This window comes from Lygodium microphyllum, chromosome 19 (assembly GCF_053477565.2).
Source record: "Lygodium microphyllum isolate KBCC chromosome 19, Lygodium_microphyllum_v1.1.10, whole genome shotgun sequence".
Classification (NCBI taxonomy): Eukaryota; Viridiplantae; Streptophyta; class Polypodiopsida; order Schizaeales; family Lygodiaceae; genus Lygodium; species Lygodium microphyllum.
This window is the reverse complement of record NC_141153.1, coordinates 12,167,156-12,182,451: the sequence shown is the minus strand read 5'-3', so window position 1 is coordinate 12,182,451 and position 15,296 is coordinate 12,167,156. Positions and strand designations below refer to the sequence as shown.

The 15,296-nt window shown below is 41.9% G+C and overlaps 1 protein-coding gene across 3 annotated transcripts in view; it reads left to right on the top strand.

Annotated features, from left to right (window-relative positions):
• LOC148019573 (NEDD8-conjugating enzyme Ubc12-like) overlaps window positions 1-15,296 on the top strand; it is a 69,876-nt gene that overhangs the window by 24,042 nt on the left and 30,538 nt on the right. Inside the window, exon 2 of one of the 3 annotated variants that reach the window (XM_087699575.1) lies at window positions 6,736-6,909. The exons of the other annotated variants lie outside the window; for them this stretch is intronic. The gene's annotated coding sequence lies outside the window, so the exon portion shown is untranslated. The remainder of the gene's footprint in view (window positions 1-6,735; window positions 6,910-15,296) is intronic. 3 annotated transcript variants of the gene reach the window in all.

Below are 15,296 nucleotides of genomic sequence, written 5' to 3'. Positions count from 1 at the left end.
TCACAAATATGACCAAGATAATATCAAATAGTAAGCATTACCCCCATAGACGTGCTCAAAATTTGTAGATTTCAAGTTGCTGTAATAAATGACAGTAGTATGTAAAACTGTCCCAAAATGAAGCCATCACTGATAGATATGTCACTGCAACTGCCAGGTAACAAGATACATCCAACAGTGAGTTTCCAGGGGCAAGAAGATACCAAGAACTATTAAACCAATAACCTGTTACAGGTAAGAGATATCTCATAGGTCTAGAAGTCATGCATGTAATGGGTCTTGGGGTAAGAGAAGAGACCAAGCACAACCACAAACACAATTGATAGAGCAAGAAGCTCAATACATAACCATCCAAGATGTATACAAAATTGACAAACCTGTGTGACAGAGATAGGTGCCTACCCCAATAGGCGTATCAAATCAGCCCACTATAGACAAACTGCAGACATAAAGCTCTCAAGAGAGAAAATGCATGTAATTGTCCCACAAGCTCAAGCTCATCTGTAAATAGGACTCTATGTATATCCGAATATACCAAGAGGCTCCCACTGGAAGTGAAGTCAGATGCAAAGAGAGCGAGCAACGCTCTAATACATCAAATACATAGCATCAGACATGCCAAATCCCAGTAGGGTACATCCGGAGCATAAATCCCAAGCTATCTCAGACCCGTAAAGCATAAGCCTGAAAGCATTCAAAGAGCATGTAATTAACAACCAAATGTAATGCCCAGCAGATCCAAAATGCTCAAATACATCTGAAGATGAAGCTCCAAGTAACTGTCAAGCATGGGCAAACCAAGTGGCATCCATATCTGACCAAAGCATAAATGCAAGAGGCCTAAATGTCAAGTAGTGACAATAGGCATAGACCGGTCCAAAGCTTGCCAACTGAAGCCGAATGCCAGTGAAGAACAACCAAGTCAGAGCTTAATACAAGCTCAAAAGCATTCCGGAACCAAAGACAAGCTCGATGTCGTATCCCGAAGGTCAATACTTCATTGCATATCCCAAAGACAGCGCCCGAAACCAATAGGCATAACCAAACATGAGATAATAGGCTTCAGCCCACTGTGGTACAGCAGTGATTTACTGTTCAAAACCGAGTATTTCAGTCCAAAATGATGGCATAACATGTGCCTTGCATCCCCCAAACAATCAGGCATCAATAGGTACCAAACCGGTTAAGTAAAAGTGCCCAATCAAGCATAGCATTAGATGCCAATGTTACTTCTGCATAATATGATTGTGGGACTGCTGTAAACAGTCCTGGAAATGTACAGATCAGACCCAAAACTGATGCCAATGATCAAGGAGGCTTCAACCGAAGTTAGAGACCATTACCAAGTGCATTGCCAAGCCCGAAGAAGCATGACATAGCCACCAATGAGTAGGTGAGCTGCTGTAGTGTGCTGTTCAGAACAGCCAAAAAATGGCGGAAATTTACTGATTCCTTCTTCTGCTCCTGTGCATCCACGTGACCTCAATGGTAGTGATTGCAGGCTCCGGGGGGCGCCTAGGGAGGCCCACAACAAGCCTCAAGTGCCCAAATGCAAGAGGGAGCAAGATCCAAGCTTCAAGGGTTTGAGCTATGGCTGCCCTGTTTGATTGCAACCTGAGAATTGAAGAAAAACACTAAAAGAATACTTCAATACCTCTATAGCAATGCCCTGAGGGTGCCTCAATAGGCCGGGAAGGTGCTCGGGAAGCTGGGGAGTGACGGGAGCTGAGGAAGGTCAGCTATGGCTGCCGGGAAGGAGACCCAATGCTGTAGGCATTTGAATGGAAGCTAAGAATGCCACGAACCAAGCTCGGGAAGTTGGGAAGCCTCGCTTTGATACCGGTTGAAAGGTGAGAAGGATTGAAGCTTGCTTGGAAGTGAGCTATGGTGGAGAGCAAGAGCAAGAAGAGAGAGAGACACAAATGGGAACTCCAACAACCACGATATGTGGTCGGGCATTTCTTTATTCAAACTATCACTAAAAGAATAAAGAATAAGTGACTGTGATGGGCGCTCGCCACCTGCATTGTGCAATGGCGGGTACTGTCAGTGTAGTAATACACGGATGGCTAGGCGGAGGCACCTTTACCCCCAACATTGCTAGGGGATGGATAATTGGTGGAAGAGGGCTTATGGCTGAAACTTGTAAGTCAAGGAGGTAGTTTGTCTATTTATAGATGGGGAAGGATCCTCCCAAATTAGGGTTTTGCATGTGGGACATAGAAACTCTCTAGATCTGCTCCCCGTTTATTGAAACTTTTGGTAATTTACTGTTTTGGGACTATTTTAAAGAGCCAATTAGAGGGTTATGAATATTTAGCTCAACACCCCCTCTTAGGCCCAAAATTGGAACCAAGAAGGAATTGGAAAAAAAGCTTAAGTCCATTTTTACCCCAAGACATTCCACCCCAAAGTAGCCAGGGCATTGGACAAAGGGTGCATATTGGCTGCCTAGTAGCCTATCAAGACTATAGAGGCGATGGTTATCTTACCAAGGGAGTCAAAGTAGTCACGTTGAACTTTTTTTCTTTTGGATGGAAGGATAGATATAATTTGTGGTTTGTCAAGTAACTGTGCCCTGAGGGGAGAATGAAAAGGGATGGTTAGATCCAACACATCACAAAACAAATAAGCTAATCCAACCACTTGAGGGTATTGAGGACAAGGGAAAGGTTAATGAAGGATACTCAAGAACTGTTGATGGAGATAGCTTAGGATTTGCTTAGGGGTGCTTTGCACAATGAGATGCAGAGTAATGCTGCATGATGAGAATGCGCATGCAGCAGGTGTCACTTGGACAGTGTCCCTCGTGGAGCAATTGTTCACTTGTCCAAGTGCCCTTTTCAAAGATGATGAAATTATGCAATGCAAAGGAGAAGGTACAACAGGAAAGGGGAGGTCAATGTCAAAGATGAGTGATGAAACCTATAGAATACTATGAAAGGATAGGAACCCCTCTCAACCCTAGATGCTGATGTTAAAGAAGGAAGAGGAGCCTTATGTCGGTCTTCATGTGGTGTTGAGAACCATGATGATGAAGATGAAGATGAGGATGAAGTACCCCAACTTGAAGAGCAAGGTAGAAGTCATTGCCATGATGGCATTAAGAGAGATGTTGCATGATGGTCCTCGGGAGGGAACATAGTTGCACTCGTACATTGCCATATGTATTCGTATGGTTTCGTACGATAAAACGTGCCTTTATTGGCCACTATGTTTGTTGCGTCTCCCCGCGTTCTGCTTGTGCATGTCTCTTGTGTGGCACTTTTGGGGGGGTGGGAAGCCTTGGATACTTTAGCCCATCCCCTTTTCCAGCTATGCACTCCTTCCTTAGCCCCCCCTTGGATTTCATCTAGCAAGCAACCATGTTTGACTTTGGACCCCTCTTTGATTGTTTGACCCTTCTCTCATCTACAAAAGGTGCTCCTCTCCTCCATGTGTCCACACCAATTCAGCAAGCATTTGCCATTGTCATATATCTCTCTTGGATCTTGCATTGATTTGTGATTCGTGAAGTTCTAGCCTCTCACTCTCTTCTCTTTCCTGCACCTTATCAAGGCTCAAGGCTCAAGCCTCTCCCATCCCTCTCTCTTACTCTTGCTCTTTCAACTTTATTCCAACTCTCTCCCTCTCTTTCAAGTTTGAACTTTTAAGTTTCAAGAGTCAAGACTCAAGTATCCCACTCTTCCTCTCTCTCTCTCTCACTCTCCCCCAGGCCTCTCCATCTATCATCAGCACCATGACTCCTGAGAAGTATGAGGCCTTTAATTTGCATGCGATTCATGTGGAGAGGGACTCAAAGAAGTCCAACTCCCACCATTGGACGTGTAAGTATTGTGGGAAGCGCTATACAAGTGGTGCAACCTAGCTTCTCCAACATCTTTCCAAGATGGGGAGGCAAGTTGCTCCATGCAAGGAAATCCCTCAAAATATGATGGATAAGATTCTCGCCAAGATGAGAGGGGGATCTATAAGAGGAGGAGGAAGTGGCGTATCGGCACCAACTTCTATGTCTACTAATGAGGAAGTATCGAATGTGGGCATATCGGGAGAGGCCTCTACAATTGGTGGTGGGGCATCCACATTTGCATTCGGCTCCATAAAAGACAAAAAGTAGAGGCACACACGCACCGGAGAGACAATCCTATCTCTCTTAATCTCCTAGTCATGTGCGTGGATCGATTGTCTTTCTTAGAGAAAGGCAATGACTTGCAGACATTGAAATTGTAGGCGCGTGATTGAGTGCAATCTTGCATTCAATGTCCTAAAGCAAGAGCAATAGAAGAAGGTAAAGGCCATTGTCAATGTGGGTCCATATGAAGAATGGACCGGTGTCATATACAATGACATGAGGATGAAAAATATTGATGAAGAGAAAAAGAGGATTGATAGAGCCCTTGATTCTATTCAGGCCGCATGGATAAAATATGCTTGCTCCATTCTCACCGATGGATGGAGTGATCATAAGAAATGGGGCATCATCAACATACTCTTCTCATGTCCACTCAACACTTATTTTTTGCGGGCTATAGATACCCATGAGAGAGGGAGGAAAACGATGGGCACATTCATCTACATCCACATTTGGCAAGCTATCATTGAGGTATACATTGCCTTTTAAATTTGTTTCACTTTCATTATAATTTATGCATAAATATTTGTCTCCCTATTCTCTCTAATATCTAGCTTGAATCTCTCTTTCCCTCCAAACCCCATCTCTCTTCATTCTTGAATCTTGAAAGTTGAAACTTGAAAGGCTCAACACTCGCTCTCTCTCTCTCTAACCTCCAAGTAAGGTTACTTGTAATTTGTGGTTGTAGGTGGACGCCTCGAATGCGGTGCAAGTTGCTACCAATAATGCATCGAATTGTTGGTGCATGGGCCATTTGCTCGAGGCCAAGTTTCCTATGATTGTGTGGACTCCATGTGCAAGTCATTGTTTGGACTTGCTCATGGAGGACCTTGGGAAGCTCAAGCAGGTGAAGAGGGTGGTCCGCAAAGCTACATCAGTTGTTACCTTCATGGTAAAGGTAAAGGTGCTTGCAATATATCATGAGCATAGCACACTTGAGTTAAAGAAGCTCTCTTTGACTCGGTTTGCTTACATGTGATTGTTGCTTGAGCGCCTTTATGAGGTGCGATCAGATAGTGTATGTCCACTCTATGGAATGAGCGGAATAAGCATGAGATAGAGGAGGCCAAAGCCAAGCAATGCTTGTGCCTTAGTGAGCAGTTTTGGCAGAAAGTCCGTGTCGTTGTCATTGTCGTGACTCCCTTTTATAGGGTATTACATATAAGTGATTGTGAGAGGTCCATTATGGGCCTTCTCGTTCACTTCTTTAGAGCAGCATTGGTGGAAGCATGTGCTTGCACGGTGATCATAGAGACACATCATATACATGTTCTAAAGATGGCAGATAGATGGGCATGGATGCTTAAGTTCACCATCCATGGTTTTGTTGCATTGGTATATCCGGCCTACAACTTGTCGGCGATTATGGATGATATAGAGCTTTGTTCAGACCAGCTTGCTTTTTTGACTTGTGTGGTTGCTGCGGATGACCATAATGCAGTGCTGGAGGAGCTAGGATGCTATGGAGATCAGAGAGGACATGTGGCTTTTGCTTCTTCCACTTGTTGGAGGAGAGAGTCACTTGTGAAGCTTTTATTTTGGCGGCAAAACTTTGGATATGCATTGGAGACCCTTCACCCTTTAGCCATGAGAGTCCTTGCTTAGGATTGCTCTTTGGGTGTATGTGAGAGAAACTGGTTAGCCTATTTTCTCATTTACATGAAGATTTGCAATCGGCTTAGCACAGGATAGTTAGAGGAGCTAGTCTATTGCCGTACTAACTTACGCATGCATTAGACTTTAGCATTTACAATCTTATGTGCATTGTGTAGGTGATTGTTGATACACTCAAGTTGACGGGCGACACTCGTCTACGTGTATATCAGGAGGTGGACGATGAGGAGGAGGAGATGATTTTTATGGTGCTCTATAGAGAGCTTATAGCAGGATATACTCGTGACACTTACAGTTAGTGTGCTCGTGGGGCAAAGAGTTACAAGTAGGTGGTGGCAATGATATGGTCATTTGACACCCTCCGACATCAAGGAGGGGTGGTTTGAGTGGCTTATAGACATATGTAAGGCGGGGCTTTAGTAGTCCACATCTTGTGCCTCATGATGACATCCCGCCTTGCTTGCACAATCAGCACATAAGGAGCCATCATTTGATGATGATGGTAACCTCATCAGTGAAGATGAGTATAAGAGTGTCTCATCATCCTATATTGAGGAGTCATCTTTAGATTCTCTTGATGAGCACTCAAATGGTTTTGATGATGATGATAGTGATGCCTTATCATAGATTCATAGGTCTCTTTCTTTTTTGTATCTACTATCATCGTATACACATGCCACTATGATACATCATCCATAGACCATGTATAAATAGATTCTAGTTGTATCGCATGTTGTGTGCAACGCATGCGAATGCGACCGCAATGGCTACCCTCATGTATTCAACTTATTTTGTAATGAAATGGCTATTTCCACTTTAAACATGTGCATTGTGTTCCATCATTTAATGATTTATGGCTTTTTAAAAAGTTATGCTAATTTTTTTTCATACTAATATCGTATCGTATCTTATAAAATCATAAGGTACCATTTAGTGTTGTATTTTATCATACCGTACCGTATCATGCCTTTTTGTATCTGACAACACAGGGATGGAAAGCCTCCATGCTGGTAGAAGAACAAATCTCCTAGGAAGATGAAACCACGAAAGAAACAGTGCGCATCTTATGTTTTCAGCCCAAGAAGGACCAATCCAAACCTGCATGTTAGCTCTACACTAAAATACAAAACCTTGCAAAAGATATCATAATTTGCAAAATAGAGGTTAGTTGTGAGATGCTCCAAAGCAAAACAAAATGAAAAATCAAAGTAAATGAAAAAACAATGTAATGAGTATGTATGGATGAGTAAATGCAGCTGATTTTGTTATCTAATTTCGGAGAGCCAGTAGTAGCGAACTTGGTGAGTAGCCTTCTATATTCGGCCAACTTGACTTTTAGATCATCCCGTTCCTTAATGGAAAACTCTTGAAGTTGAAAGTCGAGATTGATATACTGAGTGCAATCTTACTTCACGTAGTAGTCAATGAGATGACTCCAATGCTTAGAGGCGAGGGAAAAATGCTATAACTGAGAGTGAAACTCAAGAAGCAATCCTTGGATTAACTCAACATTTGTTGTGGCATTGTAGGGCTCTGCATTGACAGATGTAATTAGGGTGAGCTTATTGAGGGTTCCACATAGGCTCTAGACCAACGATGAGGTTCCAAAGTCCTTGAGATTTAAGCACTTGTTGCATGAAGTTTGACCAAGTGGTGAAATTTGACCGAACACTTCAATGTTGTGCTCAATGAACTGCTTGAGTATAGGCTGGTTATCAATGATAACAAAAGTGAAATCTTCTTGCATGAAATCCACTTTTTGGGGCAGATTGGATCAACTAATGGTAGTGGCATAGACCTTGCAAAGGTTGAGGCAATACGATCATGGCCACCTTTGAGGAATGTGCATGGGATCTACAGCTTCTAGGGTTTATGCTCTTACTACAAGAGGTATGCATGCGGGTTTGCTAAAATTGCATCTCCATTGCATGCCTTGCAGAAGAAGGATGTGCCATTTAAATGGATAGCAGTGGAAATTTCAACATTTAAAAAGTTCAAGGAATAGATGACTTCAAATCTTGTGCTTGTGTTGCCGGATCTAAGGAAGTCATTCATAGTTCAATGTGATGCATGTGGTAAGAGCATTGGGGCTGTTTTTATGTAGGATGGCCGAGTTGTGGCTTATAAGAGCCAAATTCTCCACAGTGCAAAAAAGAATTTTGCAGGTCTATGAGAAAGAGCTCTTGGATGTAATTTATGCATTGTCTATGTGGAAACATTATTTGTTGGGGGCTGATTTTACAGTGCAGACAGATCATCAAACTTTGAGGTACTTTCTGACGCAGATAAAGTTGTTAGAGAAGCATATGAGATGGGCAAATTTTCTCTCTATGTTTTATTTTCAGATTGTACATATTGATGGTAAAAAGAATGTTGTGGCTAATGCACTGTCACGTAAGCCACAAATTTCAGCTGTCAGTATGGTTTATCACATTGAGTTGGATGCCATGAAAGAGCAATATGTTGTTGATTCAGACTTTGAAATGTTTATGATCAACTTTGCAATGGCCAAAGGCATGAACACTTTGTGCTAAGAGATGAATTTCTGATAATGCATATACAATTGTGTGTCACAAAGCAATTAAGGCCTAGAGTTATCACTAAAAGTCATGCTCCTCCGTATGCAGGACAGAGAGGTATTGATGCCACAGTCAAGGCAGTGGAGCATTTCTTTTATTGGCTAACTTTGAGGCATGATGTAGAACAGTTTGTTAAGACATGCATTGTATACTAGAAGGTAAATCATGATATGCAAAAGATGATGGGTTTGTTGTAGCCCTTACCTATTCCAGATAGGCCTTGATAGAGCATTGCAATGGACTTTATTTTTGAGCTTCCTAAGACACCTACAGGGAATGATGGGATATGCACTATCATTTGCAGGTTTAGCAAATAAGCCCATTTTATTTTGGCGGGAAAGAAAATAAAGGCTGATCATATGACATGATTGTTTTTGCAACACATCTTTAAGTATCATGGTATGCTGGAGTCGATCACTAGTGATCGAGACTCCCAAATGACTAGTTTATTTTGGAAGGGGTTGTTTGAAAATATGGGTACCACAGTGAAATTCTCATCATCCTTCGATCCGCAGACAGATAGTTAGTTTGAGGAAGCAAATTCCATAGTGTTAGATCTTTTGAGGTGCTATGTTTCAGACCACAAGACACAATGGGAGCAATATTTACCCTTGGTTGAGTTTGCTTATAACAACACAATGCATAGTTCTACGGGCAAAGCTCCATTTGAGGTGGTTGAGGGTGACAAGAAGGTACCACCTATTCTGCAAACTAAGGATAAGATCTTTGAGGTTGATCGTTATGCGAAAAATTTGGATGTAGCCTATGCGAATATAAAATATGCACTTTAGAGATCGCAAGAAAAGCAAAAGAGGGTAGCTGATCGCCACAGACGCTCTTTACAATTTGCAGAGGGTGATTATATATTGCTGCGTTTTGAAAAGACAAGGCTGAAAAAGATGAAAGGAAGAGAAAGATTGTATTCGAAGTTGAGTATGAGATACTATGGGCCCTTCCAGGTGTTGTTGAAGATCAACGATGTGGCATATCGGCTGAAATTACCTCCACATTGGCGGATACACAATGCCTTTCATGTCAGTTTGGTGAGGCCTTTTTATGGTGATGTGCCAAAGGATATATCTGCTGAAATTCAGCTTGAGGTTGTGGATCTGGATGAGATTTTGGTACCCGAGTAGATTTTGGCATATAAGGAAAGAAAGTTCAAAGGTAAAGTTTCCAAGAGATACTTGGTGAAATTTTAGAATTATTCACCAATGGATGCCAAATGGATGGAAGAGGATGACTAGGCGGATTATCCTCAGTTGTTGCAGCTTTATCTAAATGCCTTTTAGTTAGAGCCAACTTTAGTTCGGGCTCGGTCAGGTTCAGCAGAGCAAGGGTTCGGAGTATTGCCTGATGCTCAAGGGGGAGGTAGCACTTCCACTCCTCGAGTTATGGATAGCTCGTGTATGAAGTGGATCTCAGATGTATTCAGCATGCATCCAAGGTATTGTGTTGATAGTATGTTTGCCATGAGGTCACTACTTAGTGTACGAGTCATTGTGAGATATATGGAGTGAGTATGAGTTTCATCTCGGCACTGAAACTATACTTTTGCATTAGCTTATGATCAATTTGGGATGCATTTTGAGACAAATTCTGATAAGTTTCAGCTCATTTTTTGATCAGCTTGAGAACCGTTTATGGTCACTTTTGGATCAGTTTTACATCAGTTTTTGCATTGATTGGTGGTCAGTTTTTTGTAATGAGTTTGTATCGGTTCGGGGTCACATTTGTAGTAGTGACCAGTTCTCAGATCAGCAAGTGATCAGTTCATGATGAGATTATGCTCAGTTTTCAATGGTTTACATTTGGTTCCATAGACAATAGCATATATTATGATGCCATTGATGTTTTAGACATGGTTTATGCTTGGTTATGGTGTGCTATGGTTTGGTTTTGCCTGATGAGTTGAGCTCATGAGAAATAGACGTGTCACATGATAATCTGGCAATGTTTTTAAGATTCTTTGTGTAAGTCTTATGGTATATTATGATTGGTTGGTAATTTTCAGCATGTGTTGAGCAACAATGCACAATGTTGTGTTAACTATGATGCCTTGTGGAAATTCCAATCCACTATTTTACTTTTAATGCATTTGGCAGTGCAATTGTGGATGATTGCAAGGATTTTAAGGCGGAGGGCTGTCATGAGAACATGTATTTTTGAAATCACACTTAACATGTGGATTAATTTTTAATCACATGGTTAAGTAAATGTTGCATATGTGAGGTGTAACTAGGGTTAGAGTAAATTTACGAGCCTGGGACTCCAGGAAATCATGAGATGTCAAGGCAAAAGTTATTATAAGTAATGCCGCACAGGTACTTGGTGGTATTTGGTGCCAATTATTGGCCTAGGTCATTCGTTTGGTCATAAGTGTCAGTTGGTGATACTAGGGAAGTGGCGTTTAATGATACCTAACGCCAATCTGATGGTCAAAGATGACACAGAGACACTCGGGAATGGAAGTTGGGTATTGGCCAGTCAAATTATTTTTCAGGGCACTGAAATAATTATTAGATTAATTATCAGTATTTAAAGATTGAAAATTGTCTTTAGAGGTTGAAGAGAGACATTTTGAGTGGATTCAGCTTGGAAGAGAGAGGGAGAAGATGTTGCTGGTCTGATTTGTAGCCATCGGAGGACCTTTTGAGGTAGCTAGGGTAAGGAGAAGACCAATCAACAGCAGGTGACAACATCTACAGGCTGTTGAGACAGGGTAGTAGCAATAAATGATTGATTTTCTTCAGTTCTTTGCATCTACAAGTTATTGAGATAGTTCAGCAATAGTAAATGACAAATTTTCTTTATTTCTTTACGAAGAAAGTCTGAATTTTCTCTCTTCTTAGAATTCTCTCTCATCTTACAGCCTTTCTATAGCCTTATTTCAAAGATTACAGCATTAAGATCACAAGAGGCTGAGAAATTTCAGATTTTCTGCTGCAAACCCTAATTTGCAGCAGAAATTAGGGCTTGGTAGCAACCTCGGGAAGCGTGCCAAAAATTGGAAGCTCTAAGATTTGGATTCAATAAGGCTGAAGCTGTTTTAGTTAAATTCAAGTGGGGGGACCAGTAAATCAATGAATTTGGGACATTTTCCATCTCTATCAAAGCGGATGAAGACCAATTGACTGCTTGAATCAAGGGGCAAATCAGATTGAAGACTTGCTGGTCATTTTGGACAGCAAGGGAAGTTGGAATACCGAAAGGGATTGGGAGAATCCCATTGTACATCAACTTCTTCTTCAATTAAGGTAAATAAATACCAAAATGGGTACCAATTTTGGGACCAAGAGGATGTCCGATGTCCAAGATTATATGTAAAGTGTGCATTTCAGCTTTATGAATTTGTTAATTGCTATAAATAGTGCTTAATTAGGTTATTTACCACTCTATCCGAGGAGGAAGGCTGGTTTTAGGTGGTGGAATGAATGAGTGGTGCCTATATCTCAGCACAAAATGCTCAAGCGCAAAGTTGTCCAACAGCCGGTGGCTGTCGTGGGAGTGGGCTGAGGGAGGTGTTAGTGTGTATCGTCCATTGGAGATGGATCCTGAGTGCAACGACCACTAGTTGGAGCAAAGGCTGATGAAGAAAAGTATTGAAAACACAAAAATGACTTGATGTCAATGATGGAAGTTGATCATTGGCAACAGTGGGAGACTGGGTGACAACTGTTGACCATGGAGCAGTAGTCGCTAGGGGCTAGACAACTGGTGGAAGAGACAAAGATGGGGCTGAATGGTGGGCAACTTGTCTATTTATAGATATAGAAGGATCCTCCCAAATTAGGGTTTGACATGTGGGATATAGAAACTCTCTAAAACCACTCCCCAATTAATGAAACTTATGGTAATGTATTATTTTGGGGCTGTTTTAAAAAGCTAATCAAAGGGTTATGAGATTTTAAGCTTAACATGTAGATAATGATACAATGTACAAATAATAAATGTCTCTAAAGTAAAAATGAATCAAAATCTTGTCACTCTCAAAAGAAGAAGGCCACCGTCTCTCAATGTGGAAGGGAAAGCTAGAGGAAATCACCCTCTCCCTATCAGTCCAAAGTAGTAAGGGAGGGTGCACCCACCTTTGTGATTAGGCAATCCTCTTTATTTTCTCATCCCCCTGCTATTGTTTGGTGCCCACACTAGAGCTATATGTTAGGGCTGATCATTATAGCCTTGTACCTTTTAGCCATTCTAGTCAAATTGTTTCTTGTCTCACCTTATTGATGATTGTGCATCATCTCTCCCATAGGTTTCATCCCATCCCCCACCATTTCCTTTGTATCCCATTCCTTTTAGAAGGGGATGATCGGTGATGAGGCTGCGGATTCCTTGGCTCTTTGTGTTTTAGAGGGGGGTTCGTAGCATCTTGAGGAGCGTTTTTAGGGATTATAGTCTATTTCAGGCCTTTCTGCCATGCGGAGACCTCTTTCCTTCATCATTGAGGCACTATCCCTTGCCACCTTGGCACTTGGTCCCTATTGTTTCTATGTAGGTTATGACACCTTAAATAGTTCCTCACTATCATCTCACAGTTGGGTTAAAGGCTTGGCTCACCCATCCTCCACTTGAGTTTTCAAGAGTGATCTATTTGAGGCCTCTCCATTTCCATTAGCATACGGTGGCCTTTTGTTTGATTAGCTTTTCATCTAGAGAGGTGGTCTTGCTCCTTGGATAGCATTTTTCATTGATAGACTTCATCGGCATTGACATTCTTCTTGCCACCCTTAGATCCATATCTCCTTTGGTCTTCGGTCGCATCCAAGATTTGAGAGGGGGTGTTAGAGATGTGTGTCTTGTACCATCATCTCTTGCCAGTGAACCTCATTTTGAGTGAGACGAGGACATTAGGAACTTTGACATTGTATTTGTCTATCATTCTATGTGCTTTCAGCACTTTAGATGGAGAACGCATTAGTGCATTTCTTTTTTGGGCACTATAGGCTATCTTGGGTGTCCACATTATAGGCCTAGCCACTTTATTACTTGTTGTGGGCCTAGTTTGCTTATTTATAGAGAGCGTGCTCCATCTCTCAACATTATCCATCATTGATTCTTTATGATCAGCCAACCCTTATTTTCTCATTCCCTTGCTACTACTTGGCACCCATACTAACGTGAAGAGTTGAATGTTAGTGTGAAGAAATGCTCTAAACATAGAAAAGACAAAACCAATCGTACGACAAAGTACAAATTGATAAACACAGAACTTAGTTAGGGTTAGGGTAAATCAGAGACAATGAACTCAAAGAATAATGAAGTGAATGACTACTGAATATACAATGCTCATCTAGCAAGCGCACTATATAGTGAATACTAAATCTTCAACTCTCGTATCTTTGGGATCAAGGCAGAGGTTATGAGTTGGAGAGAGAGTGTCATACTTGTAAGGGATCCCAAAATGTAGCAACGTAGCTCCCATGTGTCGAACACCAGTAAACATAGCCCTGGAAGCTGGATCTATCGTAGACGAGAGTGAGGAGAGAGAAAGACGAAGCACACGTATGATGGTGTGGTAGTTTGTACACTAGCCGTGGATAACAAATGCAATAGTTCATTAGTTCGCTAGCTAAAGAAGATGTGGGCGATTAGCAAACGCAACAAAAATCGATATAAACTGTGCAATGGAGGTTGGAAATAGGCGCCAAACTGATGTAGATAGAAAGGGCAGCTTTCAATGAGAGGTCCTTTGCGAATGGGGTGTGGGCAGCAAAGCTAGAGGGCCTAAAACTTGCAAAAATGAGATTTTGAGAGAGTGGTGGGTTGTATGTCTATTTATAGAAAGTTTGGGGTACCTAAATCAGGGTTTTGCATGTTGGACACAGTAACTCTCTAGGATCGCGTTTCTTTTTAAAATAAGGTCTCTTCATTAATTAAGCATGTTTAAAGGCTATTTAAGTCAAGCTAATGCATTTTTAGTGCAACATCTCCTCCCAAGCCCAAGCCCAAAACTGACCCATGAGAAATAAGCCCTTTTGTTTATGTTTCTTTAACCCCAAGGCATCCCATCCCAAAGCAGCCAGGGCATTGGGCAAAGGGTGCACGTCGGTTGTCCAATGACCTACCAAGACTACAGAGGCGATGGCTATCTTACCAAGGGAGACCAAGTGATCACTCTAGAGAGTCCATGGCATTGGACCAAGGATGCTTGTGGGCTATCCGTTGGCATACTAAGTCTTGCAAAGGTGGATGGAATCAACAATGGACTCTTTTTTTTTCTTTTTTTATAAGAGGGCTTTGTTTTAGTGTATCATAAGGTTTAGCAGTAAATGAGGGTTTCAAATCAGTGTTCGTCCCATTGAGTCATAGTGGCCCAAAGTATGGGAAATAAGGGTGGATAGTTTCACTACCTTCATAAAACAAGCAAAACAATCCCACACACTACTAGGATAAGTGCCTAGGGAGATGACTAGAGAGCAAGCAAGACAAGCAAAGCCAGCATGCAAGCATAGGGAACTGCCTTTGGAGATTGCCACGTGCAATTTCACTAGTATGGTGGATCTAGTATTGACCAGTCCAAGGGTGACTGAAAAGGATTTCAATTGGAGAAAGGCTCCATAATTTGTTGGGCCGAATGGTCTGTAGAAAAAGTGGGCTCAAGTGCTTTTGGTTGCGAACTCGAAGGAGAGGGCTACTTGGAGCGAGAAGGGGACTCGTTAAGTTAGTCCTTAAGAGAGGAAACACATGCCCAAGGATAACTGAAGTCCACAATAGTAGGACGGGCAAACTTTTTTGACAACTCCTCAGGTGAAGAGGGAGCAAAAGAACCAACTGCCATGTGAGCAGTGGGTCTACCTTGCTGTCTCGGTTGTGGAGGGGGGGCATGAGTGCCCGCACTAGATGGGCTCGAGACAGGAGTCTTGAGCGGACTGCCCTTAGTCTTTAAATGACACTTGTCATCAAAGTGACTAGCCTTTTAACAATGTTGACAATACCGATTTTTCTTTGATACATTCTGCCACCCA